This window comes from Rhinopithecus bieti, unplaced genomic scaffold (assembly GCF_001698545.2).
Source record: "Rhinopithecus bieti isolate Rb0 unplaced genomic scaffold, ASM169854v2 scaffold_82268, whole genome shotgun sequence".
Lineage (NCBI taxonomy): Eukaryota > Metazoa > Chordata > Mammalia > Primates > Cercopithecidae > Rhinopithecus > Rhinopithecus bieti.
The window spans coordinates 23143-28151 of record NW_016829960.1 but is presented as its reverse complement, the minus strand read 5'-3'; the positions used below and the strand labels follow the sequence as shown (position 1 = coordinate 28151).

Sequence of the window (5009 nt, the reverse complement as noted above, 5' to 3'; positions counted from 1 at the left end):
CAAGGTTTTAATCGAAAAGCAAACCTTGCACGTCATCATAGACTTCATACTGGAGAGAAACCTTACAAGTGTAATAAATGTGGTAAGGTTTTAATCAACAAGCACACCTTGCATGTCATCATAGAATTCATACTGGAGAGAAACCTTACAAGTGTAATGAGTGTGGTAAAACCTTCCGTCACAATTCAGTCCTTGTAATTCATAAGACAATTCATACCGGAGAGAAACCTTACAAGTGTAATGAATGTGGCAAGGTTTTAATCGAAAAGCAAAGCTTGCACGTCATCATAGAATTCATACTGGAGAGAAGCATTAGAAATGTGAAGCATGTGACAAAGTTTACAGTGGCAAATCAAGTCTCAAAAGACAGGAGAATTCATACTGGAGAGAAAGCTTACAAATGTAAGAGTTTGTGACAAGGATTTTGGGTGTGATTCACACCTGACACAACATACTAAAATTCACACTGGAGAGAAACCGTACCAGTGTAATGAGTGTGGCAAAGCTTTTGGTGGGTAGTCAACACTTACCATCAGGCAATCCATGGTGTAGGGAAACTTCACTAATGTAATGATTGCCACAAAGTCTTCAATAACACTAAAACCATTGCAAATCATTGGAGAAGCCGTAATGAAGAGAGATTTTAAAAGTGTGATAAATGTGGCAAATTTTCAGACATTGTTCATACCTTGCAGTTCATCAGCAAACTCATACAATAGAGAGAAACCTTACAAATGTCATGATTGTGGTAAGGTCTTCAGTCAAGCTTCATCTTATGCAAAACAGAAGAATTCATACAGGAGAGAAACCTCACAAGTGTGATGATTGTGGCAAAGCCTTTACTTCACGTTCGCACCTCATTAGCCATCAGAGAATCCATACGGGAGAGAAATCTTACAAATGTCATCAGTGTGGCAAGGTCTTCAGTTCGAGGTCACTCCTTGAGGAACATCAGAAAATTCATTTTGAGATGATTGTTCCCAATGCCATGAGTATAGCAAACCATCATACATTAATTGGCATTAGAGTCAATTCAGCATTGACTTGAGTTTGCGTTGACTTAACATTGAGTTCAAGCATTAATTGACATTAAAGTGTTTATGTTTAGAAGATTGGGCCAGGCAGGGTGGCTCACGCCTGTAATCCCAGCACTTTGGGAGGCCAAGGCGGATAGATCACTTGAGGTCAGGAGTTTGAGAGCAGCCTGGCCAACAGATGTGAGTCATTTTCCCAGCCTGTGTTTTGTTTCTTTAAGAAAACTGATAGGGATTTTGTGGGTATGTGTTGAATCTCAGTCACATTTGTTTGAATAATCATTTAACAATATTAATACTTTCAATCCATCAATATTTGTTATATGTCTATTTAGTTTTTTTGATCAAGGTAGATTTCAAGGTACAAGCTTCTCACCTCCTTAATTCAATTTATTTGTAAGTATTTCTTTAAGTTTCATAGCAAATTGAAGTGTGTTCATAAGTTTCTTTTAACATTATTTATTGTAAATGTAAGGAAATTCAACTAATTTTGGGTGATGATTTTTTGTATTCTGCAAATACACTGAATGGGTATATTAGTAAAATCTTGGTTGATTCTTTGTGATTTTCTTTCTTTCTTTTTTTTGAGACAGTCTTGCTCTGTTACCTAGGCTGGAGTGTGTTGGCGTGATCTCGGCTCACTGCAATCGCCGCCTCCCTGAGTCAAGTGAATCTCCTACCTCAACCTCCTGAGTAGCTGGGACTACAGGCCCATGCCACCATGCCTGGCTAATTTTGTATTTTAGTAGAGATGCTGTTTCCCCGTGTTGGCAGGGATGGTCTCAGTCTCCTGACCTCATGATCCACCCTCCTTGGCCTCCCAAATTGCTGAGATTACAGTCATGAGCCACCATGCCCAGCATTTTTTTTTTGTTTTTTTTTTTTTGCTTTTTTTTTTTTGAGAGGGAGTGTCGCTCTTGTCACCCGGACTGGAGTGCAATGGCGCGATCTTGGCTCACTGCAACTTCCACCTTTCAGGTTTAAGTGATTCTCTGGCCTGAGCCTACCGACTAACTGAGATTACAGGTGCCTGCCACCATGCCCGCATAATTTTTTTGTGTTTTAGTAGACATGGGGTTTCACCATGTTGACCTGGTTTGTCTTGAACTCCTGACTTCAGGTGATCCACCCCCCTTCAGCTTCCCAACGTGCTGGTATTACAGGTGTGAGCCACTGCACCCAGCCAGTGATTTTCTATGTGGAATGTCATATCACCTACAAAGAAATAATTTTTTTTTTTTTTGAGACAGTGTCTCACTCTGTCACCAGGCTAGAGTGCTGTGGCATGATCTTTACTCACTGCAACCTCTGTCTCCCGCATCCAAGCAATTCTTCTCTCTCAGCCTCCTGAGTAGCTGGGACCACAGGCAGATGTCGCCACACCTGGCTAATTTATTTATTTATTGATTTATTTTAGTAGAGACGGGGTTTCACCATGTTGGCCCAGATGGTGGGCCAGTATAGTGAAAACCTTGAAGCGAACTTGAAGAGAATCTCCTATGTTAGATCTCCTAACCTCATTATCCGCCCACCTCGGACTCCCAAATTGCAGAGATTACAGGTGTGAGCCATGAGCCCTGCCCCAACAAATATAATTTTACTTATTTCTTTCTGATTTGGATGAATTTTATTTCTTTTGCTCTGTCTAGGACAGCCAGTATTTATTGAATATAAGGGATGAGAGCATTCTTGCATCATGTGAGATCCTACAGGAAAAGCATTCCATTTTCCTTTATTGGTTATTTCAGCTGTGGTCATTTCAGGGATGGTCTTTATATTTTGAGGTAAAACTCTACCTATATTGTTTAGGATTTTATGAAGAATGGATATTGAATTTTGTGAAATGCTTTTATCTGTCATTCTGTGCAAGTGTGTATCCCATTGATTTGAGTATGTTGAACCATCCTTGCATCCCATGAATAAGTAGCACTTGAATGTTTACAATCCCTTTTATATCCTCTTGAATATAGTTTGCTAGTATAAGGGTCTTCAAGAAGTTCATGGAAAATACATATGAAAATTTGTGCATAAATTTCACACTTTTGCACCAAAATGAACTGATATAAACTTGTTATAACGTGTCTGAACAGGCTCTAGTTTGAGGCACTCAGAAGGATAAGATGTGAGTTTGAAAAGAACCTCTATCAGAGCAATACAAATTCTGTTAAAATTAAGAAGAAACTTCAAATTTACAATGAGACCAGACACAGTGGCTCAGGCCTATAATCCCAGCGGTTTTAGAAGCCGAGGCAGGTGGTTCAAGACCAGCCTGGGCAACATAAGGGGACCTCCTCTCTGCTAAAAGTAAAAAAAGTCAGCCAGGTGTGGTGGTGCATCCCTGTGGTCCCAGCTACTCTGGGCGCTTAAGTGGGAGGATCACTTGAACGAGGGATTTTGAGGCTGAAGTGAGCCCTGATCTCCCCACTGCACTCCAGCCTGGGTGACCGAGCTAGACCCTGTCTCAAACAAGCAAATAAGTGAGAGGCAGAATTCCTCCTTTGAGAATAAAGGAAAAGATTTTCCTTCCTTTTGTGTCTTTTCTCAGGACATTTATTTAGAAAATTTGTAAATGTACTTCCTCTGTCTTCAGAAGTGGTATTTTTTAGCAACAATAAAACTTGTTTTCATCTTCGTGGTGATCCAGGGGTATCTTTCTAAAGGACTTGGGAGTTCTGTCTTTGGAATGCAAACAACAAAAAAGATAGTACCTCTATCTCAGTAGTCAATTAAGTAATTCAAAATCAGGCTGGGTACGGTGCCTCCCTCACTCTGGGAGGGCGAGGCAGGTGGATCACCTGAAGTCAGGAGTTCGAGATGAGGGTGACCAACATGGTAAAACCCCATCTCTGAGAGATACAATGGAGGTTGCAGTGAGCGGAGATTGCGCCACTGCACTCCAGCCTGGGCAACAAGAGTGAAACTCCGTCTCAAAAAAGAAAAAAGAAATCAAGTAATTCCAATTTAATTTTTTTTTTTTTTTTTTTTTTTTGAGATGGAGTCTCCCTCTGTATCCCAGGCTGGAGTGTGGTGGCCTAATGTCAGCTCACTGCAACCTCCACCTCCCGGGTTCAAGTGAATCTCCTGCCTCAGCCTCCTGAGTAGCTGGTAGTACTCCGGGCGCCACCACGCCCAACTAATTTTTGTATTTCTAGAAGAGACGGGATTTGCCATGTTGGTCAGCTTGGTCTCCAACTCCAGACCTCAAGAAAGTGATCTGCCCACCTCGGCCTCCCAAAGTGCTGGGATTACAGGCATGAGCCACTGCCTCCAGCCTCTTCTTTTTTTTTTTTTTTCTCTTTTTTTTTTTGAGATGAAGTTTCTCTGGGCGCCCAGGCTGAAGTGAAATGGCGCTCTCTCACCTCACTGCAACTTTTGCTTCCCGGTGTCAAGCAATTACCCTACCTCAGCCTAAACCTACCAAAATCAAAATGGCTAGGAGAGTGACCTCTGGTCGTCCTCACTGCTATACTCCCACCAGCTCCATTACAGTTTACAAATGCCACGGCAACGTCAGGAACCTACCCTACAAGGTCTAAAAAGGGGAAGCATGAATAATCCACCCCTTGTTTAGCAGACTTGAAGAAATAACCATAAAAATGCGCAGCTAGCAGCCCTCGGGGCCCCTCTGTCTATGGAGTAGCCATTCTTTAATTTTTTTACTTTCTTAATAAACTTGCTTTCACTTTGCACTATGTGCTCGCCCTGAATTCTTTCTTGTGCGAGATCAAAAGAACCCTCCCTTGCGATCTGGATCCGGACCCTTTCCTGTAACATATTTCTCTGTCCTGTAACGTTAACATATTATGTTGTCAACAAAGTTTATCTTAGAAGTATTTGATTATATAGCAGGAAAGGCTAAAAAAAAGTATTTGAGAATAACTCATTTATAGTGTGGCATAAAATTACTCATGTAAGGGACAACTGGTTTATTTATATCCACTTTTTTTTTTTTTTTTTTTTTGGACGGGGGCTTTC

General features: G+C 41.2%; 1 long non-coding RNA gene across 1 annotated transcript in view; it reads right to left on the bottom strand.

The window, feature by feature from the left end:
* LOC108524187 (uncharacterized) overlaps window positions 1-5009 on the bottom strand; it is a 19203-nt gene that overhangs the window by 5271 nt on the left and 8923 nt on the right. Inside the window, exon 3 of the long non-coding RNA XR_001883996.1 lies at window positions 857-940. This is a non-coding gene — a long non-coding RNA (uncharacterized LOC108524187). The remainder of the gene's footprint in view (window positions 1-856; window positions 941-5009) is intronic.